This window comes from Lepisosteus oculatus, unplaced genomic scaffold (genome assembly GCF_040954835.1).
Source record: "Lepisosteus oculatus isolate fLepOcu1 unplaced genomic scaffold, fLepOcu1.hap2 HAP2_SCAFFOLD_75, whole genome shotgun sequence".
NCBI lineage: Eukaryota > Metazoa > Chordata > Actinopteri > Semionotiformes > Lepisosteidae > Lepisosteus > Lepisosteus oculatus.
The window spans coordinates 643444-666526 of NW_027168309.1; the positions used below are offsets into that span (position 1 = coordinate 643444).

Below are 23083 nucleotides of genomic sequence, written 5' to 3' on the forward strand. Positions count from 1 at the left end.
AGCAACATCGAGGAGCGTCAACAAGACTTTAGAAGCTGCGACACACGCCACTTTCAGTCGCAGACACAGCAGTTTTAAAGGCAGGAATCGCCTTTGCGAACGCCATGAGAAACAGAACGCAAGCTCAGGTCCTGCGGTTTAACAAACAGCCTCGGCTTTCAAGCGACATTTCTTTTCTGGAGCGAATTCACTTTCAACTTCAAGAAATTCACACAACTTGCGAAATACGAAATACAAATCTGGCTCATCGCTGCACAAGAAATACCGCCGGCTGGCAAGAAAATGACAACGGTGTTTTTCCTTAACGAAAAACTTCCCATGGAGAAAAACAACGGCTGTGCGTCTCTGTCGGCTTGATTCAGTTTAATGCAAGTATTCATTCTCCTCCTGGAAAATACAGCTTGCGAAAGATGAAATACAATTCTTGGCTTTTCTGGGTGAGTGCAGAAGAAATCCTGCCGGCTGGCAGAAGAATTCCAGCCTTTTTTACTCTTTAACCACAAACTTGCGAATGATACAAAGCAAGCGGGGTGCGTTTCTGTGCAGCTGTTAACTGAACAGCTGCTGCTTCAAGCCCACCCAGGGCTCATTCCGATTTCAACATCATGCCCCCTGAAGGTAGACTGGATTTCTTTGCGAAGCATTCACCTTTTGGACGTTTCAGGAAAGGTGCGTGTCGATGCCAGACTTGAAAAGCTTTCCATACAAAGAAACAACATAGTGCTTTTGATTGATGGGAAACGGCAAGAGCGGTTTGAGCAGCTCCGGCCTCTCAACCGCTTTACAATGTGATCGGCACCTCGGTAGCCAGTTTAGAAGGCTGAAAAGGATGCTGGAAGCACAGCGACGTTCTAAAACCAGCGCTTGAAAAGCATCTGCATACATAAAATGTCCATTTCCCCAAAGCTGAATCTGCATCTTCAGAAGATTGTCAGCTATACGTTTTCGTTCTTTGTTTCCTTTTTTTACGACAAGCTTTCGAGAAATGAACTGTCTATTGTGATGAAGGCTGCGTTAGAAATTGTGCATCTAGCTTAGTTCAATGAAATCGGGAGGTGCACCTGTCTCAAGCGGATGGCTCTTTGCAGGCACACTACGGAAACCTGCGGGCGCAAGTTGGGAGAAGTGACTCTTGCAGAGTGTTGAGCTTCGAGAAGAGGGCTCCGCTCAGGAAGATATTTCCACATGTTGAAGAGTCGCTTTTCGCCCTTTCTTTCCCACATTTTTCCAGTGCGGTTATTGATCGCGTTCAAAATGTTTTCCCAACGTACGTGTTACCTGCAAAATCACAGTGAAACTGTTATGCCGAAAAGATTCCTAATAGTTATTGTATTAGAATAGCTCTCCAATTTCTTAGCCTTCGTACACGCAATGTTTAAGGAAACGCTAGAGTAAATGAAACTGTAAATAGACAGGAGCTCTTCTTAGTTTTCATACAAGTTATGATGGCTGCAGCTCCTATCTGCGTCCGGGTGACCGGAGCCAAGGGATTATCTGCGGAACCTTTGATTTATCTCTCGGGCAAGGAGCTAGATACGCCCTTTTCATCTCGGTTTGATCACACCTGTGCATTAAAACGCAGTGCTCGGTACCATCGAGGTGTAAGAGGTTCAAGGATGAGCGGGAAACTTTGTTAATAAGGAGACGGGCACCGCCCAACGTGGGGCTCGAACCCACGACCCTGAGATTAAGAGTCTCATGCTCTACCGACTGAGCTAGCCGGGCGCCGGTGGAGCTGGTGGTTAACTTGTCCCTGTTGACGGCAATTTGACAAGGTATACTTCCTGGCTTTTCATCATGTGCTGACCGGATTCGAGAGTAGCACACCCTGTTCTTTGTTGATTACTGTACCTCCAGCAGCGCAAATGTCAGTAATCATTGAAATGTACGACCTACAATCTCCTCAGCATGCCCGCGTGGACTCCTCAGTGATCATCCTTCTACGTTCTGCTGTAGTTTTCATGCAAGTGAAAACCGTGCTCCAAATAACAGCGGCACAGTTGTATCCTGCGGTAAGCATTCTTCTAATTCCATCGTTTTGCTCCAGGTAAAAGGTAGCGCATCATAGTGTTGATATTCCAAGGTTTCAGAGTCCGTATTGGATGGCTTGGATGCAGACATCGCTCAGAGCTCCCAGTATGATTTTCCCGAGTTCAGTTTTGCAGTGTTTTAGTGCTTTACTACTTCCAGTGGGCCTTTGAATGCTCTGCTAAGTAGAGACGTGACATAATTACTAATGCGACCGAGTGTGCTGGCTGTTCCTGGTTCGTAATGATTAACGCGAGAAATCAATATAAACATAACTGCTTCGATTTCGAGGTTCAGTTGAAGCTTTCAAAGAAACTATCAAAGACCTCAGAACAACCGAAGACACATTTGGTCATCTCCGTATTGGTGAAGATTAAAGAGTCCCGCAAGTGTCAAGCTTGCACAAACACACACGAGAGAGAAACTCAGGACAGAATTTAAAGAAAGGGAGATGCAGACTATTTGAAGGCACTTTGCTAACCCAATGGCATGCTTATGAATCGTGCATAGGACACATGTAGCAGAGGATGGTTTCGATCCATCGACCTCTGGGTTATGGGCCCAGCACGCTTCCGCTGCGCCACTCTGCTGACGGCCTCTCTGCGTGTGGCGCACAACTGCTCTTTTTATTTCCTACATAAGTGATGAAAGAGTTGAAAGTTTCAACGACAAACGCAGACGTCACTTTGAGCGCTTGGTGTTGTAGCACAAATCATCACATGCTGCTCTACACTGGATTATAAAAGCCGACACATTTTCCAAACATTTTAATGCTGGAGTCACACTGTAGTATTAATAACAGTGCGATACTCGAGGAGCGTAGTGGGATCGCGGTGGCTCATCAGACCGCCCCGGGACGGGGGGCCCGCGTCAGGATGGCCGAGCGGTCTAAGGCGCTGCGTTCAGGTCGCAGTCTCCCCTGGAGGTGTGGGTTCGAATCCCACTCCTGACAAAAAGCTTGCTCAGTGCCGTCTCCAGTCGGGTGCAAATGGGTGAAGCAGCCTGCCGCAGGGAACGTGCGCCGATAGGCGTAGGTGTATCCCCTGCCTCTTCCGATTTAGCTCGTGCTCCATAGGATGGAAGCGGATGCTCTGGCTTTTTGACTCGAATATAACCTGATCACAACAGAAGGCCGTGCAGCCCAGTGCTGGTTTAAGAATGCCTCGTGTCTTCAGGCCCCTATTCCTTCAGGTTACCCCTTTGGAATAGTCGTCCGAAAAAGACGGGAAAGGAAAAGCATGTAAGCTCCCACACACTGCGTTAGCATTAGCGGTTGGAATCTGATGGGAGAAAAGCAACCTGGCTCGCCGTCAAGCAATCCATCCCTGGTCTCCCACGTGACAGGCGGGGATACGCACCACTATACTAACGAGGAGCGCTTGCTTGGCGCTTGAAGACACTTCCTCTTGCGGCTACTACTGTTTCCGGTTTCGTCTTTTCTTTTCATTCCTCCCAGAGGAGCGCATGAAAACGTTTCCATCTGCGCCATCCTCACCCCTCCAATGCTATGGTCCCTGCTCCTCCTGGTGCACTGCAAACACTCATTCAGCCGGTTCTTTCAGTTTGAATACTTAGGTCTTCAAAGGCTGGAAGTAGGGCGCAAGACATGCCAATGCCAAAAGCGTGGCAGTGTGCTTCCAGCTGTGAAATGTCACTGGTGGATGTTGAAGACATTACTTCCAAGGCAGCAGGTCCAAGCGATTTAGCGTTTGTACAAGAAGCAGGAAGAGAGAAACGGCACTCCGCCTTTTTCTGGGCAGGCCGAAGCGACAGGAGAAGGGCGCCGTAGTCGGCAGGATTCGAGCCGACGCGGGGAGACCCCAATGGCTTTCTAGCCCATCGCCTTAACCGCTCGGCCACGACTACAGGGAGCGCCGCCGCCGCCGGCTTGCAATCATTTAACACGGAGGGCGAGGCGGCGGCGGTAACCTTTTTCAATGTCGCTCTCCGCTTCCCCCCAAAAAAAGCCAAATGACATGCTAGCACTCGGACACCCTTCAGAAGACTGAAGGGTGGCTTAAAGCTGGAAGGATTAGGTCTCCCCGTTCCGACGCGACAATCGAACTTCCTTAGGCAGAGAGAAAGCAACATCGAGGAGCGTCAACAAGACTTTAGAAGCTGCGACACACGCCACTTTCAGTCGCAGACACAGCAGTTTTAAAGGCAGGAATCGCCTTTGCGAACGCCATGAGAAACAGAACGCAAGCTCAGGTCCTGCGGTTTAACAAACAGCCTCGGCTTTCAAGCGACATTTCTTTTCTGGAGCGAATTCACTTTCAACTTCAAGAAATTCACACAACTTGCGAAATACGAAATACAAATCTGGCTCATCGCTGCACAAGAAATACCGCCGGCTGGCAAGAAAATGACAACGGTGTTTTTCCTTAACGAAAAACTTCCCATGGAGAAAAACAACGGCTGTGCGTCTCTGTCGGCTTGATTCAGTTTAATGCAAGTATTCATTCTCCTCCTGGAAAATACAGCTTGCGAAAGATGAAATACAATTCTTGGCTTTTCTGGGTGAGTGCAGAAGAAATCCTGCCGGCTGGCAGAAGAATTCCAGCCTTTTTTACTCTTTAACCACAAACTTGCGAATGATACAAAGCAAGCGGGGTGCGTTTCTGTGCAGCTGTTAACTGAACAGCTGCTGCTTCAAGCCCACCCAGGGCTCATTCCGATTTCAACATCATGCCCCCTGAAGGTAGACTGGATTTCTTTGCGAAGCATTCACCTTTTGGACGTTTCAGGAAAGGTGCGTGTCGATGCCAGACTTGAAAAGCTTTCCATACAAAGAAACAACATAGTGCTTTTGATTGATGGGAAACGGCAAGAGCGGTTTGAGCAGCTCCGGCCTCTCAACCGCTTTACAATGTGATCGGCACCTCGGTAGCCAGTTTAGAAGGCTGAAAAGGATGCTGGAAGCACAGCGACGTTCTAAAACCAGCGCTTGAAAAGCATCTGCATACATAAAATGTCCATTTCCCCAAAGCTGAATCTGCATCTTCAGAAGATTGTCAGCTATACGTTTTCGTTCTTTGTTTCCTTTTTTTACGACAAGCTTTCGAGAAATGAACTGTCTATTGTGATGAAGGCTGCGTTAGAAATTGTGCATCTAGCTTAGTTCAATGAAATCGGGAGGTGCACCTGTCTCAAGCGGATGGCTCTTTGCAGGCACACTACGGAAACCTGCGGGCGCAAGTTGGGAGAAGTGACTCTTGCAGAGTGTTGAGCTTCGAGAAGAGGGCTCCGCTCAGGAAGATATTTCCACATGTTGAAGAGTCGCTTTTCGCCCTTTCTTTCCCACATTTTTCCAGTGCGGTTATTGATCGCGTTCAAAATGTTTTCCCAACGTACGTGTTACCTGCAAAATCACAGTGAAACTGTTATGCCGAAAAGATTCCTAATAGTTATTGTATTAGAATAGCTCTCCAATTTCTTAGCCTTCGTACACGCAATGTTTAAGGAAACGCTAGAGTAAATGAAACTGTAAATAGACAGGAGCTCTTCTTAGTTTTCATACAAGTTATGATGGCTGCAGCTCCTATCTGCGTCCGGGTGACCGGAGCCAAGGGATTATCTGCGGAACCTTTGATTTATCTCTCGGGCAAGGAGCTAGATACGCCCTTTTCATCTCGGTTTGATCACACCTGTGCATTAAAACGCAGTGCTCGGTACCATCGAGGTGTAAGAGGTTCAAGGATGAGCGGGAAACTTTGTTAATAAGGAGACGGGCACCGCCCAACGTGGGGCTCGAACCCACGACCCTGAGATTAAGAGTCTCATGCTCTACCGACTGAGCTAGCCGGGCGCCGGTGGAGCTGGGGGTTAACTTGTCCCTGTTGACGGCAATTTGACAAGGTATACTTCCTGGCTTTTCATCATGTGCTGACCGGATTCGAGAGTAGCACACCCTGTTCTTTGTTGATTACTGTACCTCCAGCAGCGCAAATGTCAGTAATCATTGAAATGTACGACCTACAATCTCCTCAGCATGCCCGCGTGGACTCCTCAGTGATCATCCTTCTACGTTCTGCTGTAGTTTTCATGCAAGTGAAAACCGTGCTCCAAATAACAGCGGCACAGTTGTATCCTGCGGTAAGCATTCTTCTAATTCCATCGTTTTGCTCCAGGTAAAAGGTAGCGCATCATACGGTTGATATTCCAAGGTTTCAGAGTCCGTATTGGATGGCTTGGATGCAGACATCGCTCAGAGCTCCCAGTATGATTTTCCCGAGTTCAGTTTTGCAGTGTTTTAGTGCTTTACTACTTCCAGTGGGCCTTTGAATGCTCTGCTAAGTAGAGACGTGACATAATTACTAATGCGACCGAGTGTGCTGGCTGTTCCTGGTTCGTAATGATTAACGCGAGAAATCAATATAAACATAACTGCTTCGATTTCGAGGTTCAGTTGAAGCTTTCAAAGAAACTATCAAAGACCTCAGAACAACCGAAGACACATTTGGTCATCTCCGTATTGGTGAAGATTAAAGAGTCCCGCAAGTGTCAAGCTTGCACAAACACACACGAGAGAGAAACTCAGGACAGAATTTAAAGAAAGGGAGATGCAGACTATTTGAAGGCACTTTGCTAACCCAATGGCATGCTTATGAATCGTGCATAGGACACATGTAGCAGAGGATGGTTTCGATCCATCGACCTCTGGGTTATGGGCCCAGCACGCTTCCGCTGCGCCACTCTGCTGACGGCCTCTCTGCGTGTGGCGCACAACTGCTCTTTTTATTTCCTACATAAGTGATGAAAGAGTTGAAAGTTTCAACGACAAACGCAGACGTCACTTTGAGCGCTTGGTGTTGTAGCACAAATCATCACATGCTGCTCTACACTGGATTATAAAAGCCGACACATTTTCCAAACATTTTAATGCTGGAGTCACACTGTAGTATTAATAACAGTGCGATACTCGAGGAGCGTAGTGGGATCGCGGTGGCTCATCAGACCGCCCCGGGACGGGGGGCCCGCATCAGGATGGCCGAGCGGTCTAAGGCGCTGCGTTCAGGTCGCAGTCTCCCCTGGAGGCGTGGGTTCGAATCCCACTCCTGACAAAAAGCTTGCTCAGTGCCGTCTCCAGTCGGGTGCAAATGGGTGAAGCAGCCTGCCGCAGGGAACGTGCGCCGATAGGCGTAGGTGTATCCCCTGCCTCTTCCGATTTAGCTCGTGCTCCATAGGATGGAAGCGGATGCTCTGGCTTTTTGACTCGAATATAACCTGATCACAACAGAAGGCCGTGCAGCCCAGTGCTGGTTTAAGAATGCCTCGTGTCTTCAGGCCCCTATTCCTTCAGGTTACCCCTTTGGAATAGTCGTCCGAAAAAGACGGGAAAGGAAAAGCATGTAAGCTCCCACACACTGCGTTAGCATTAGCGGTTGGAATCTGATGGGAGAAAAGCAACCTGGCTCGCCGTCAAGCAATCCATCCCTGGTCTCCCACGTGACAGGCGGGGATACGCACCACTATACTAACGAGGAGCGCTTGCTTGGCGCTTGAAGACACTTCCTCTTGCGGCTACTACTGTTTCCGGTTTCGTCTTTTCTTTTCATTCCTCCCAGAGGAGCGCATGAAAACGTTTCCATCTGCGCCATCCTCACCCCTCCAATGCTATGGTCCCTGCTCCTCCTGGTGCACTGCAAACACTCATTCAGCCGGTTCTTTCAGTTTGAATACTTAGGTCTTCAAAGGCTGGAAGTAGGGCGCAAGACATGCCAATGCCAAAAGCGTGGCAGTGTGCTTCCAGCTGTGAAATGTCACTGGTGGATGTTGAAGACATTACTTCCAAGGCAGCAGGTCCAAGCGATTTAGCGTTTGTACAAGAAGCAGGAAGAGAGAAACGGCACTCCGCCTTTTTCTGGGCAGGCCGAAGCGACAGGAGAAGGGCGCCGTAGTCGGCAGGATTCGAGCCGACGCGGGGAGACCCCAATGGCTTTCTAGCCCATCGCCTTAACCGCTCGGCCACGACTACAGGGAGCGCCGCCGCCGCCGGCTTGCAATCATTTAACACGGAGGGCGAGGCGGCGGCGGTAACCTTTTTCAATGTCGCTCTCCGCTTCCCCCAAAAAAAAGCCAAATGACATGCTAGCACTCGGACACCCTTCAGAAGACTGAAGGGTGGCTTAAAGCTGGAAGGATTAGGTCTCCCCGTTCCGACGCGACAATCGAACTTCCTTAGGCAGAGAGAAAGCAACATCGAGGAGCGTCAACAAGACTTTAGAAGCTGCGACACACGCCACTTTCAGTCGCAGACACAGCAGTTTTAAAGGCAGGAATCGCCTTTGCGAACGCCATGAGAAACAGAACGCAAGCTCAGGTCCTGCGGTTTAACAAACAGCCTCGGCTTTCAAGCGACATTTCTTTTCTGGAGCGAATTCACTTTCAACTTCAAGAAATTCACACAACTTGCGAAATACGAAATACAAATCTGGCTCATCGCTGCACAAGAAATACCGCCGGCTGGCAAGAAAATGACAACGGTGTTTTTCCTTAACGAAAAACTTCCCATGGAGAAAAACAACGGCTGTGCGTCTCTGTCGGCTTGATTCAGTTTAATGCAAGTATTCATTCTCCTCCTGGAAAATACAGCTTGCGAAAGATGAAATACAATTCTTGGCTTTTCTGGGTGAGTGCAGAAGAAATCCTGCCGGCTGGCAGAAGAATTCCAGCCTTTTTTACTCTTTAACCACAAACTTGCGAATGATACAAAGCAAGCGGGGTGCGTTTCTGTGCAGCTGTTAACTGAACAGCTGCTGCTTCAAGCCCACCCAGGGCTCATTCCGATTTCAACATCATGCCCCCTGAAGGTAGACTGGATTTCTTTGCGAAGCATTCACCTTTTGGACGTTTCAGGAAAGGTGCGTGTCGATGCCAGACTTGAAAAGCTTTCCATACAAAGAAACAACATAGTGCTTTTGATTGATGGGAAACGGCAAGAGCGGTTTGAGCAGCTCCGGCCTCTCAACCGCTTTACAATGTGATCGGCACCTCGGTAGCCAGTTTAGAAGGCTGAAAAGGATGCTGGAAGCACAGCGACGTTCTAAAACCAGCGCTTGAAAAGCATCTGCATACATAAAATGTCCATTTCCCCAAAGCTGAATCTGCATCTTCAGAAGATTGTCAGCTATACGTTTTCGTTCTTTGTTTCCTTTTTTTACGACAAGCTTTCGAGAAATGAACTGTCTATTGTGATGAAGGCTGCGTTAGAAATTGTGCATCTAGCTTAGTTCAATGAAATCGGGAGGTGCACCTGTCTCAAGCGGATGGCTCTTTGCAGGCACACTACGGAAACCTGCGGGCGCAAGTTGGGAGAAGTGACTCTTGCAGAGTGTTGAGCTTCGAGAAGAGGGCTCCGCTCAGGAAGATATTTCCACATGTTGAAGAGTCGCTTTTCGCCCTTTCTTTCCCACATTTTTCCAGTGCGGTTATTGATCGCGTTCAAAATGTTTTCCCAACGTACGTGTTACCTGCAAAATCACAGTGAAACTGTTATGCCGAAAAGATTCCTAATAGTTATTGTATTAGAATAGCTCTCCAATTTCTTAGCCTTCGTACACGCAATGTTTAAGGAAACGCTAGAGTAAATGAAACTGTAAATAGACAGGAGCTCTTCTTAGTTTTCATACAAGTTATGATGGCTGCAGCTCCTATCTGCGTCCGGGTGACCGGAGCCAAGGGATTATCTGCGGAACCTTTGATTTATCTCTCGGGCAAGGAGCTAGATACGCCCTTTTCATCTCGGTTTGATCACACCTGTGCATTAAAACGCAGTGCTCGGTACCATCGAGGTGTAAGAGGTTCAAGGATGAGCGGGAAACTTTGTTAATAAGGAGACGGGCACCGCCCAACGTGGGGCTCGAACCCACGACCCTGAGATTAAGAGTCTCATGCTCTACCGACTGAGCTAGCCGGGCGCCGGTGGAGCTGGTGGTTAACTTGTCCCTGTTGACGGCAATTTGACAAGGTATACTTCCTGGCTTTTCATCATGTGCTGACCGGATTCGAGAGTAGCACACCCTGTTCTTTGTTGATTACTGTACCTCCAGCAGCGCAAATGTCAGTAATCATTGAAATGTACGACCTACAATCTCCTCAGCATGCCCGCGTGGACTCCTCAGTGATCATCCTTCTACGTTCTGCTGTAGTTTTCATGCAAGTGAAAACCGTGCTCCAAATAACAGCGGCACAGTTGTATCCTGCGGTAAGCATTCTTCTAATTCCATCGTTTTGCTCCAGGTAAAAGGTAGCGCATCATAGTGTTGATATTCCAAGGTTTCAGAGTCCGTATTGGATGGCTTGGATGCAGACATCGCTCAGAGCTCCCAGTATGATTTTCCCGAGTTCAGTTTTGCAGTGTTTTAGTGCTTTACTACTTCCAGTGGGCCTTTGAATGCTCTGCTAAGTAGAGACGTGACATAATTACTAATGCGACCGAGTGTGCTGGCTGTTCCTGGTTCGTAATGATTAACGCGAGAAATCAATATAAACATAACTGCTTCGATTTCGAGGTTCAGTTGAAGCTTTCAAAGAAACTATCAAAGACCTCAGAACAACCGAAGACACATTTGGTCATCTCCGTATTGGTGAAGATTAAAGAGTCCCGCAAGTGTCAAGCTTGCACAAACACACACGAGAGAGAAACTCAGGACAGAATTTAAAGAAAGGGAGATGCAGACTATTTGAAGGCACTTTGCTAACCCAATGGCATGCTTATGAATCGTGCATAGGACACATGTAGCAGAGGATGGTTTCGATCCATCGACCTCTGGGTTATGGGCCCAGCACGCTTCCGCTGCGCCACTCTGCTGACGGCCTCTCTGCGTGTGGCGCACAACTGCTCTTTTTATTTCCTACATAAGTGATGAAAGAGTTGAAAGTTTCAACGACAAACGCAGACGTCACTTTGAGCGCTTGGTGTTGTAGCACAAATCATCACATGCTGCTCTACACTGGATTATAAAAGCCGACACATTTTCCAAACATTTTAATGCTGGAGTCACACTGTAGTATTAATAACAGTGCGATACTCGAGGAGCGTAGTGGGATCGCGGTGGCTCATCAGACCGCCCCGGGACGGGGGGCCCGCGTCAGGATGGCCGAGCGGTCTAAGGCGCTGCGTTCAGGTCGCAGTCTCCCCTGGAGGCGTGGGTTCGAATCCCACTCCTGACAAAAAGCTTGCTCAGTGCCGTCTCCAGTCGGGTGCAAATGGGTGAAGCAGCCTGCCGCAGGGAACGTGCGCCGATAGGCGTAGGTGTATCCCCTGCCTCTTCCGATTTAGCTCGTGCTCCATAGGATGGAAGCGGATGCTCTGGCTTTTTGACTCGAATATAACCTGATCACAACAGAAGGCCGTGCAGCCCAGTGCTGGTTTAAGAATGCCTCGTGTCTTCAGGCCCCTATTCCTTCAGGTTACCCCTTTGGAATAGTCGTCCGAAAAAGACGGGAAAGGAAAAGCATGTAAGCTCCCACACACTGCGTTAGCATTAGCGGTTGGAATCTGATGGGAGAAAAGCAACCTGGCTCGCCGTCAAGCAATCCATCCCTGGTCTCCCACGTGACAGGCGGGGATACGCACCACTATACTAACGAGGAGCGCTTGCTTGGCGCTTGAAGACACTTCCTCTTGCGGCTACTACTGTTTCCGGTTTCGTCTTTTCTTTTCATTCCTCCCAGAGGAGCGCATGAAAACGTTTCCATCTGCGCCATCCTCACCCCTCCAATGCTATGGTCCCTGCTCCTCCTGGTGCACTGCAAACACTCATTCAGCCGGTTCTTTCAGTTTGAATACTTAGGTCTTCAAAGGCTGGAAGTAGGGCGCAAGACATGCCAATGCCAAAAGCGTGGCAGTGTGCTTCCAGCTGTGAAATGTCACTGGTGGATGTTGAAGACATTACTTCCAAGGCAGCAGGTCCAAGCGATTTAGCGTTTGTACAAGAAGCAGGAAGAGAGAAACGGCACTCCGCCTTTTTCTGGGCAGGCCGAAGCGACAGGAGAAGGGCGCCGTAGTCGGCAGGATTCGAGCCGACGCGGGGAGACCCCAATGGCTTTCTAGCCCATCGCCTTAACCGCTCGGCCACGACTACAGGGAGCGCCGCCGCCGCCGGCTTGCAATCATTTAACACGGAGGGCGAGGCGGCGGCGGTAACCTTTTTCAATGTCGCTCTCCGCTTCCCCCCAAAAAAAGCCAAATGACATGCTAGCACTCGGACACCCTTCAGAAGACTGAAGGGTGGCTTAAAGCTGGAAGGATTAGGTCTCCCCGTTCCGACGCGACAATCGAACTTCCTTAGGCAGAGAGAAAGCAACATCGAGGAGCGTCAACAAGACTTTAGAAGCTGCGACACACGCCACTTTCAGTCGCAGACACAGCAGTTTTAAAGGCAGGAATCGCCTTTGCGAACGCCATGAGAAACAGAACGCAAGCTCAGGTCCTGCGGTTTAACAAACAGCCTCGGCTTTCAAGCGACATTTCTTTTCTGGAGCGAATTCACTTTCAACTTCAAGAAATTCACACAACTTGCGAAATACGAAATACAAATCTGGCTCATCGCTGCACAAGAAATACCGCCGGCTGGCAAGAAAATGACAACGGTGTTTTTCCTTAACGAAAAACTTCCCATGGAGAAAAACAACGGCTGTGCGTCTCTGTCGGCTTGATTCAGTTTAATGCAAGTATTCATTCTCCTCCTGGAAAATACAGCTTGCGAAAGATGAAATACAATTCTTGGCTTTTCTGGGTGAGTGCAGAAGAAATCCTGCCGGCTGGCAGAAGAATTCCAGCCTTTTTTACTCTTTAACCACAAACTTGCGAATGATACAAAGCAAGCGGGGTGCGTTTCTGTGCAGCTGTTAACTGAACAGCTGCTGCTTCAAGCCCACCCAGGGCTCATTCCGATTTCAACATCATGCCCCCTGAAGGTAGACTGGATTTCTTTGCGAAGCATTCACCTTTTGGACGTTTCAGGAAAGGTGCGTGTCGATGCCAGACTTGAAAAGCTTTCCATACAAAGAAACAACATAGTGCTTTTGATTGATGGGAAACGGCAAGAGCGGTTTGAGCAGCTCCGGCCTCTCAACCGCTTTACAATGTGATCGGCACCTCGGTAGCCAGTTTAGAAGGCTGAAAAGGATGCTGGAAGCACAGCGACGTTCTAAAACCAGCGCTTGAAAAGCATCTGCATACATAAAATGTCCATTTCCCCAAAGCTGAATCTGCATCTTCAGAAGATTGTCAGCTATACGTTTTCGTTCTTTGTTTCCTTTTTTTACGACAAGCTTTCGAGAAATGAACTGTCTATTGTGATGAAGGCTGCGTTAGAAATTGTGCATCTAGCTTAGTTCAATGAAATCGGGAGGTGCACCTGTCTCAAGCGGATGGCTCTTTGCAGGCACACTACGGAAACCTGCGGGCGCAAGTTGGGAGAAGTGACTCTTGCAGAGTGTTGAGCTTCGAGAAGAGGGCTCCGCTCAGGAAGATATTTCCACATGTTGAAGAGTCGCTTTTCGCCCTTTCTTTCCCACATTTTTCCAGTGCGGTTATTGATCGCGTTCAAAATGTTTTCCCAACGTACGTGTTACCTGCAAAATCACAGTGAAACTGTTATGCCGAAAAGATTCCTAATAGTTATTGTATTAGAATAGCTCTCCAATTTCTTAGCCTTCGTACACGCAATGTTTAAGGAAACGCTAGAGTAAATGAAACTGTAAATAGACAGGAGCTCTTCTTAGTTTTCATACAAGTTATGATGGCTGCAGCTCCTATCTGCGTCCGGGTGACCGGAGCCAAGGGATTATCTGCGGAACCTTTGATTTATCTCTCGGGCAAGGAGCTAGATACGCCCTTTTCATCTCGGTTTGATCACACCTGTGCATTAAAACGCAGTGCTCGGTACCATCGAGGTGTAAGAGGTTCAAGGATGAGCGGGAAACTTTGTTAATAAGGAGACGGGCACCGCCCAACGTGGGGCTCGAACCCACGACCCTGAGATTAAGAGTCTCATGCTCTACCGACTGAGCTAGCCGGGCGCCGGTGGAGCTGGTGGTTAACTTGTCCCTGTTGACGGCAATTTGACAAGGTATACTTCCTGGCTTTTCATCATGTGCTGACCGGATTCGAGAGTAGCACACCCTGTTCTTTGTTGATTACTGTACCTCCAGCAGCGCAAATGTCAGTAATCATTGAAATGTACGACCTACAATCTCCTCAGCATGCCCGCGTGGACTCCTCAGTGATCATCCTTCTACGTTCTGCTGTAGTTTTCATGCAAGTGAAAACCGTGCTCCAAATAACAGCGGCACAGTTGTATCCTGCGGTAAGCATTCTTCTAATTCCATCGTTTTGCTCCAGGTAAAAGGTAGCGCATCATAGTGTTGATATTCCAAGGTTTCAGAGTCCGTATTGGATGGCTTGGATGCAGACATCGCTCAGAGCTCCCAGTATGATTTTCCCGAGTTCAGTTTTGCAGTGTTTTAGTGCTTTACTACTTCCAGTGGGCCTTTGAATGCTCTGCTAAGTAGAGACGTGACATAATTACTAATGCGACCGAGTGTGCTGGCTGTTCCTGGTTCGTAATGATTAACGCGAGAAATCAATATAAACATAACTGCTTCGATTTCGAGGTTCAGTTGAAGCTTTCAAAGAAACTATCAAAGACCTCAGAACAACCGAAGACACATTTGGTCATCTCCGTATTGGTGAAGATTAAAGAGTCCCGCAAGTGTCAAGCTTGCACAAACACACACGAGAGAGAAACTCAGGACAGAATTTAAAGAAAGGGAGATGCAGACTATTTGAAGGCACTTTGCTAACCCAATGGCATGCTTATGAATCGTGCATAGGACACATGTAGCAGAGGATGGTTTCGATCCATCGACCTCTGGGTTATGGGCCCAGCACGCTTCCGCTGCGCCACTCTGCTGACGGCCTCTCTGCGTGTGGCGCACAACTGCTCTTTTTATTTCCTACATAAGTGATGAAAGAGTTGAAAGTTTCAACGACAAACGCAGACGTCACTTTGAGCGCTTGGTGTTGTAGCACAAATCATCACATGCTGCTCTACACTGGATTATAAAAGCCGACACATTTTCCAAACATTTTAATGCTGGAGTCACACTGTAGTATTAATAACAGTGCGATACTCGAGGAGCGTAGTGGGATCGCGGTGGCTCATCAGACCGCCCCGGGACGGGGGGCCCGCGTCAGGATGGCCGAGCGGTCTAAGGCGCTGCGTTCAGGTCGCAGTCTCCCCTGGAGGCGTGGGTTCGAATCCCACTCCTGACAAAAAGCTTGCTCAGTGCCGTCTCCAGTCGGGTGCAAATGGGTGAAGCAGCCTGCCGCAGGGAACGTGCGCCGATAGGCGTAGGTGTATCCCCTGCCTCTTCCGATTTAGCTCGTGCTCCATAGGATGGAAGCGGATGCTCTGGCTTTTTGACTCGAATATAACCTGATCACAACAGAAGGCCGTGCAGCCCAGTGCTGGTTTAAGAATGCCTCGTGTCTTCAGGCCCCTATTCCTTCAGGTTACCCCTTTGGAATAGTCGTCCGAAAAAGACGGGAAAGGAAAAGCATGTAAGCTCCCACACACTGCGTTAGCATTAGCGGTTGGAATCTGATGGGAGAAAAGCAACCTGGCTCGCCGTCAAGCAATCCATCCCTGGTCTCCCACGTGACAGGCGGGGATACGCACCACTATACTAACGAGGAGCGCTTGCTTGGCGCTTGAAGACACTTCCTCTTGCGGCTACTACTGTTTCCGGTTTCGTCTTTTCTTTTCATTCCTCCCAGAGGAGCGCATGAAAACGTTTCCATCTGCGCCATCCTCACCCCTCCAATGCTATGGTCCCTGCTCCTCCTGGTGCACTGCAAACACTCATTCAGCCGGTTCTTTCAGTTTGAATACTTAGGTCTTCAAAGGCTGGAAGTAGGGCGCAAGACATGCCAATGCCAAAAGCGTGGCAGTGTGCTTCCAGCTGTGAAATGTCACTGGTGGATGTTGAAGACATTACTTCCAAGGCAGCAGGTCCAAGCGATTTAGCGTTTGTACAAGAAGCAGGAAGAGAGAAACGGCACTCCGCCTTTTTCTGGGCAGGCCGAAGCGACAGGAGAAGGGCGCCGTAGTCGGCAGGATTCGAGCCGACGCGGGGAGACCCCAATGGCTTTCTAGCCCATCGCCTTAACCGCTCGGCCACGACTACAGGGAGCGCCGCCGCCGCCGGCTTGCAATCATTTAACACGGAGGGCGAGGCGGCGGCGGTAACCTTTTTCAATGTCGCTCTCCGCTTCCCCCCAAAAAAAGCCAAATGACATGCTAGCACTCGGACACCCTTCAGAAGACTGAAGGGTGGCTTAAAGCTGGAAGGATTAGGTCTCCCCGTTCCGACGCGACAATCGAACTTCCTTAGGCAGAGAGAAAGCAACATCGAGGAGCGTCAACAAGACTTTAGAAGCTGCGACACACGCCACTTTCAGTCGCAGACACAGCAGTTTTAAAGGCAGGAATCGCCTTTGCGAACGCCATGAGAAACAGAACGCAAGCTCAGGTCCTGCGGTTTAACAAACAGCCTCGGCTTTCAAGCGACATTTCTTTTCTGGAGCGAATTCACTTTCAACTTCAAGAAATTCACACAACTTGCGAAATACGAAATACAAATCTGGCTCATCGCTGCACAAGAAATACCGCCGGCTGGCAAGAAAATGACAACGGTGTTTTTCCTTAACGAAAAACTTCCCATGGAGAAAAACAACGGCTGTGCGTCTCTGTCGGCTTGATTCAGTTTAATGCAAGTATTCATTCTCCTCCTGGAAAATACAGCTTGCGAAAGATGAAATACAATTCTTGGCTTTTCTGGGTGAGTGCAGAAGAAATCCTGCCGGCTGGCAGAAGAATTCCAGCCTTTTTTACTCTTTAACCACAAACTTGCGAATGATACAAAGCAAGCGGGGTGCGTTTCTGTGCAGCTGTTAACTGAACAGCTGCTGCTTCAAGCCCACCCAGGGCTCATTCCGATTTCAACATCATGCCCCCTGAAGGTAGACTGGATTTCTTTGCGAAGCATTCACCTTTTGGACGTTTCAGGAAAGGTGCGTGTCGATGCCAGACTTGAAAAGCTTTCCATACAAAGAAACAACATAGTGCTTTTGATTGATGGGAAACGGCAAGAGCGGTTTGAGCAGCTCCGGCCTCTCAACCGCTTTACAATGTGATCGGCACCTCGGTAGCCAGTTTAGAAGGCTGAAAAGGATGCTGGAAGCACAGCGACGTTCTAAAACCAGCGCTTGAAAAGCATCTGCATACATAAAATGTCCATTTCCCCAAAGCTGAATCTGCATCTTCAGAAGATTGTCAGCTATACGTTTTCGTTCTTTGTTTCCTTTTTTTACGACAAGCTTTCGAGAAATGAACTGTCTATTGTGATGAAGGCTGCGTTAGAAATTGTGCATCTAGCTTAGTTCAATGAAATCGGGAGGTGCACCTGTCTCAAGCGGATGGCTCTTTGCAGGCACACTACGGAAACCTGCGGGCGCAAGTTGGGAGAAGTGACTCTTGCAGAGTGTTGAGCTTCGAGAAGAGGGCTCCGCTCAGGAAGATATTTCCACATGTTGAAGAGTCGCTTTTCGCCCTTTCTTTCCCACATTTTTCCAGTGCGGTTATTGATCGCGTTCAAAATGTTTTCCCAACGTACGTGTTACCTGCAAAATCACAGTGAAACTGTTATGCCGAAAAGATTCCTAATAGTTATTGTATTAGAATAGCTCTCCAATTTCTTAGCCTTCGTACACGCAATGTTTAAGGAAACGCTAGAGTAAATGAAACTGTAAATAGACAGGAGCTCTTCTTAGTTTTCATACAAGTTATGATGGCTGCAGCTCCTATCTGCGTCCGGGTGACCGGAGCCAAGGGATTATCTGCGGAACCTTTGATTTATCTCTCGGGCAAGGAGCTAGATACGCCCTTTTCATCTCGGTTTGATCACACCTGTGCATTAAAACGCAGTGCTCGGTACCATCGAGGTGTAAGAGGTTCAAGGATGAGCGGGAAACTTTGTTAATAAGGAGACGGGCACCGCCCAACGTGGGGCTCGAACCCACGACCCTGAGATTAAGAGTCTCATGCTCTACCGACTGAGCTAGCCGGGCGCCGGTGGAGCTGGTGGTTAACTTGTCCCTGTTGACGGCAATTTGACAAGGTATACTTCCTGGCTTTTCATCATGTGCTGACCGGATTCGAGAGTAGCACACCCTGTTCTTTGTTGATTACTGTACCTCCAGCAGCGCAAATGTCAGTAATCATTGAAATGTACGACCTACAATCTCCTCAGCATGCCCGCGTGGACTCCTCAGTGATCATCCTTCTACGTTCTGCTGTAGTTTTCATGCAAGTGAAAACCGTGCTCCAAATAACAGCGGCACAGTTGTATCCTGCGGTAAGCATTCTTCTAATTCCATCGTTTTGCTCCAGGTAAAAGGTAGCGCATCATAGTGTTGATATTCCAAGGTTTCAGAGTCCGTATTGGATGGCTTGGATGCAGACATCGCTCAGAGCTCCCAGTATGATTTTCCCGAGTTCAGTTTTGCAGTGTTTTAGTGCTTTACTACTTCCAGTGGGCCTTTGAATGCTCTGCTAAGTAGAGACGTGACATAATTACTAATGCGACCGAGTGTGCTGGCTGTTCCTGGTTCGTAATGATTAACGCGAGAAATCAATATAAACATAACTGCTTCGATTTCGAGGTTCAGTTGAAGCTTTCAAAGAAACTATCAAAGACCTCAGAACAACCGAAGACACATTTGGTCATCTCCGTATTGGTGAAGATTAAAGAGTCCCGCAAGTGTCAAGCTTGCACAAACACACACGAGAGAGAAACTCAGGACAGAATTTAAAGAAAGGGAGATGCAGACTATTTGAAGGCACTTTGCTAACCCAATGGCATGCTTATGAATCGTGCATAGGACACATGTAGCAGAGGATGGTTTCGATCCATCGACCTCTGGGTTATGGGCCCAGCACGCTTCCGCTGCGCCACTCTGCTGACGGCCTCTCTGCGTGTGGCGCACAACTGCTCTTTTTATTTCCTACATAAGTGATGAAAGAGTTGAAAGTTTCAACGACAAACGCAGACGTCACTTTGAGCGCTTGGTGTTGTAGCACAAATCATCACATGCTGCTCTACACTGGATTATAAAAGCCGACACATTTTCCAAACATTTTAATGCTGGAGTCACACTGTAGTATTAATAACAGTGCGATACTCGAGGAGCGTAGTGGGATCGCGGTGGCTCATCAGACCGCCCCGGGACGGGGGGCCCGCGTCAGGATGGCCGAGCGGTCTAAGGCGCTGCGTTCAGGTCGCAGTCTCCCCTGGAGGCGTGGGTTCGAATCCCACTCCTGACAAAAAGCTTGCTCAGTGCCGTCTCCAGTCGGGTGCAAATGGGTGAAGCAGCCTGCCGCAGGGAACGTGCGCCGATAGGCGTAGGTGTATCCCCTGCCTCTTCCGATTTAGCTCGTGCTCCATAGGATGGAAGCGGATGCTCTGGCTTTTTGACTCGAATATAACCTGATCACAACAGAAGGCCGTGCAGCCCAGTGCTGGTTTAAGAATGCCTCGTGTCTTCAGGCCCCTATTCCTTCAGGTTACCCCTTTGGAATAGTCGTCCGAAAAAGACGGGAAAGGAAAAGCATGTAAGCTCCCACACACTGCGTTAGCATTAGCGGTTGGAATCTGATGGGAGAAAAGCAACCTGGCTCGCCGTCAAGCAATCCATCCCTGGTCTCCCACGTGACAGGCGGGGATACGCACCACTATACTAACGAGGAGCGCTTGCTTGGCGCTTGAAGACACTTCCTCTTGCGGCTACTACTGTTTCCGGTTTCGTCTTTTCTTTTCATTCCTCCCAGAGGAGCGCATGAAAACGTTTCCATCTGCGCCATCCTCACCCCTCCAATGCTATGGTCCCTGCTCCTCCTGGTGCACTGCAAACACTCATTCAGCCGGTTCTTTCAGTTTGAATACTTAGGTCTTCAAAGGCTGGAAGTAGGGCGCAAGACATGCCAATGCCAAAAGCGTGGCAGTGTGCTTCCAGCTGTGAAATGTCACTGGTGGATGTTGAAGACATTACTTCCAAGGCAGCAGGTCCAAGCGATTTAGCGTTTGTACAAGAAGCAGGAAGAGAGAAACGGCACTCCGCCTTTTTCTGGGCAGGCCGAAGCGACAGGAGAAGGGCGCCGTAGTCGGCAGGATTCGAGCCGACGCGGGGAGACCCCAATGGCTTTCTAGCCCATCGCCTTAACCGCTCGGCCACGACTACAGGGAGCGCCGCCGCCGCCGGCTTGCAATCATTTAACACGGAGGGCGAGGCGGCGGCGGTAACCTTTTTCAATGTCGCTCTCCGCTTCCCCCCAAAAAAAGCCAAATGACATGCTAGCACTCGGACACCCTTCAGAAGACTGAAGGGTGGCTTAAAGCTGGAAGGATTAGGTCTCCCCGTTCCGACGCGACAATCGAACTTCCTTAGGCAGAGAGAAAGCAACATCGAGGAGCGTCAACAAGACTTTAGAAGCTGCGACACACGCCACTTTCAGTCGCAGACACAGCAGTTTTAAAGGCAGGAATCGCCTTTGCGAACGCCATGAGAAACAGAACGCAAGCTCAGGTCCTGCGGTTTAACAAACAGCCTCGGCTTTCAAGCGACATTTCTTTTCTGGAGCGAATTCACTTTCAACTTCAAGAAATTCACACAACTTGCGAAATACGAAATACAAATCTGGCTCATCGCTGCACAAGAAATACCGCCGGCTGGCAAGAAAATGACAACGGTGTTTTTCCTTAACGAAAAACTTCCCATGGAGAAAAACAACGGCTGTGCGTCTCTGTCGGCTTGATTCAGTTTAATGCAAGTATTCATTCTCCTCCTGGAAAATACAGCTTGCGAAAGATGAAATACAATTCTTGGCTTTTCTGGGTGAGTGCAGAAGAAATCCTGCCGGCTGGCAGAAGAATTCCAGCCTTTTTTACTCTTTAACCACAAACTTGCGAATGATACAAAGCAAGCGGGGTGCGTTTCTGTGCAGCTGTTAACTGAACAGCTGCTGCTTCAAGCCCACCCAGGGCTCATTCCGATTTCAACATCATGCCCCCTGAAGGTAGACTGGATTTCTTTGCGAAGCATTCACCTTTTGGACGTTTCAGGAAAGGTGCGTGTCGATGCCAGACTTGAAAAGCTTTCCATACAAAGAAACAACATAGTGCTTTTGATTGATGGGAAACGGCAAGAGCGGTTTGAGCAGCTCCGGCCTCTCAACCGCTTTACAATGTGATCGGCACCTCGGTAGCCAGTTTAGAAGGCTGAAAAGGATGCTGGAAGCACAGCGACGTTCTAAAACCAGCGCTTGAAAAGCATCTGCATACATAAAATGTCCATTTCCCCAAAGCTGAATCTGCATCTTCAGAAGATTGTCAGCTATACGTTTTCGTTCTTTGTTTCCTTTTTTTACGACAAGCTTTCGAGAAATGAACTGTCTATTGTGATGAAGGCTGCGTTAGAAATTGTGCATCTAGCTTAGTTCAATGAAATCGGGAGGTGCACCTGTCTCAAGCGGATGGCTCTTTGCAGGCACACTACGGAAACCTGCGGGCGCAAGTTGGGAGAAGTGACTCTTGCAGAGTGTTGAGCTTCGAGAAGAGGGCTCCGCTCAGGAAGATATTTCCACATGTTGAAGAGTCGCTTTTCGCCCTTTCTTTCCCACATTTTTCCAGTGCGGTTATTGATCGCGTTCAAAATGTTTTCCCAACGTACGTGTTACCTGCAAAATCACAGTGAAACTGTTATGCCGAAAAGATTCCTAATAGTTATTGTATTAGAATAGCTCTCCAATTTCTTAGCCTTCGTACACGCAATGTTTAAGGAAACGCTAGAGTAAATGAAACTGTAAATAGACAGGAGCTCTTCTTAGTTTTCATACAAGTTATGATGGCTGCAGCTCCTATCTGCGTCCGGGTGACCGGAGCCAAGGGATTATCTGCGGAACCTTTGATTTATCTCTCGGGCAAGGAGCTAGATACGCCCTTTTCATCTCGGTTTGATCACACCTGTGCATTAAAACGCAGTGCTCGGTACCATCGAGGTGTAAGAGGTTCAAGGATGAGCGGGAAACTTTGTTAATAAGGAGACGGGCACCGCCCAACGTGGGGCTCGAACCCACGACCCTGAGATTAAGAGTCTCATGCTCTACCGACTGAGCTAGCCGAGCGCCGGTGGAGCTGGTGGTTAACTTGTCCCTGTTGACGGCAATTTGACAAGGTATACTTCCTGGCTTTTCATCATGTGCTGACCGGATTCGAGAGTAGCACACCCTGTTCTTTGTTGATTACTGTACCTCCAGCAGCGCAAATGTCAGTAATCATTGAAATGTACGACCTACAATCTCCTCAGCATGCCCGCGTGGACTCCTCAGTGATCATCCTTCTACGTTCTGCTGTAGTTTTCATGCAAGTGAAAACCGTGCTCCAAATAACAGCGGCACAGTTGTATCCTGCGGTAAGCATTCTTCTAATTCCATCGTTTTGCTCCAGGTAAAAGGTAGCGCATCATAGTGTTGATATTCCAAGGTTTCAGAGTCCGTATTGGATGGCTTGGATGCAGACATCGCTCAGAGCTCCCAGTATGATTTTCCCGAGTTCAGTTTTGCAGTGTTTTAGTGCTTTACTACTTCCAGTGGGCCTTTGAATGCTCTGCTAAGTAGAGACGTGACATAATTACTAATGCGACCGAGTGTGCTGGCTGTTCCTGGTTCGTAATGATTAACGCGAGAAATCAATATAAACATAACTGCTTCGATTTCGAGGTTCAGTTGAAGCTTTCAAAGAAACTATCAAAGACCTCAGAACAACCGAAGACACATTTGGTCATCTCCGTATTGGTGAAGATTAAAGAGTCCCGCAAGTGTCAAGCTTGCACAAACACACACGAGAGAGAAACTCAGGACAGAATTTAAAGAAAGGGAGATGCAGACTATTTGAAGGCACTTTGCTAACCCAATGGCATGCTTATGAA

The 23083-nt window shown here is 48.6% G+C and overlaps 13 non-coding genes across 13 annotated transcripts; 3 read left to right on the forward strand and 10 right to left on the reverse strand.

Annotated features, from left to right (window-relative positions):
* Nucleotides 1-1652: 1652 nt before the first annotated feature.
* On the reverse strand, nt 1653-1725 carry trnak-cuu (transfer RNA lysine (anticodon CUU)). The gene has a single exon. It is a non-coding gene; the product is annotated as a tRNA-Lys (tRNA).
* An 821-nt stretch (nt 1726-2546) lies between these two features.
* Nucleotides 2547-2618, reverse strand: trnam-cau (transfer RNA methionine (anticodon CAU)). The gene has a single exon. It is a non-coding gene; the product is annotated as a tRNA-Met (tRNA).
* Nucleotides 2619-5763: 3145 nt separating this feature from the next.
* trnak-cuu (transfer RNA lysine (anticodon CUU)) lies at nt 5764-5836 on the reverse strand. Its single transcript has one exon. It is a non-coding gene; the product is annotated as a tRNA-Lys (tRNA).
* Nucleotides 5837-6657: 821 nt separating this feature from the next.
* On the reverse strand, nt 6658-6729 carry trnam-cau (transfer RNA methionine (anticodon CAU)). Its single transcript has one exon. It is a non-coding gene; the product is annotated as a tRNA-Met (tRNA).
* Nucleotides 6730-9874: 3145 nt separating this feature from the next.
* trnak-cuu (transfer RNA lysine (anticodon CUU)) lies at nt 9875-9947 on the reverse strand. Its single transcript has one exon. It is a non-coding gene; the product is annotated as a tRNA-Lys (tRNA).
* Nucleotides 9948-10768: 821 nt separating this feature from the next.
* Nucleotides 10769-10840, reverse strand: trnam-cau (transfer RNA methionine (anticodon CAU)). The gene has a single exon. It is a non-coding gene; the product is annotated as a tRNA-Met (tRNA).
* Nucleotides 10841-11119: 279 nt separating this feature from the next.
* Nucleotides 11120-11202, forward strand: trnal-cag (transfer RNA leucine (anticodon CAG)). The gene has a single exon. It is a non-coding gene; the product is annotated as a tRNA-Leu (tRNA).
* Nucleotides 11203-13985: 2783 nt separating this feature from the next.
* trnak-cuu (transfer RNA lysine (anticodon CUU)) lies at nt 13986-14058 on the reverse strand. Its single transcript has one exon. It is a non-coding gene; the product is annotated as a tRNA-Lys (tRNA).
* An 821-nt stretch (nt 14059-14879) lies between these two features.
* Nucleotides 14880-14951, reverse strand: trnam-cau (transfer RNA methionine (anticodon CAU)). The gene has a single exon. It is a non-coding gene; the product is annotated as a tRNA-Met (tRNA).
* Nucleotides 14952-15230: 279 nt separating this feature from the next.
* trnal-cag (transfer RNA leucine (anticodon CAG)) lies at nt 15231-15313 on the forward strand. Its single transcript has one exon. It is a non-coding gene; the product is annotated as a tRNA-Leu (tRNA).
* Nucleotides 15314-18096: 2783 nt separating this feature from the next.
* On the reverse strand, nt 18097-18169 carry trnak-cuu (transfer RNA lysine (anticodon CUU)). Its single transcript has one exon. It is a non-coding gene; the product is annotated as a tRNA-Lys (tRNA).
* Nucleotides 18170-18990: 821 nt separating this feature from the next.
* trnam-cau (transfer RNA methionine (anticodon CAU)) lies at nt 18991-19062 on the reverse strand. Its single transcript has one exon. It is a non-coding gene; the product is annotated as a tRNA-Met (tRNA).
* Nucleotides 19063-19341: 279 nt separating this feature from the next.
* On the forward strand, nt 19342-19424 carry trnal-cag (transfer RNA leucine (anticodon CAG)). Its single transcript has one exon. It is a non-coding gene; the product is annotated as a tRNA-Leu (tRNA).
* Nucleotides 19425-23083: the final 3659 nt, after the last annotated feature.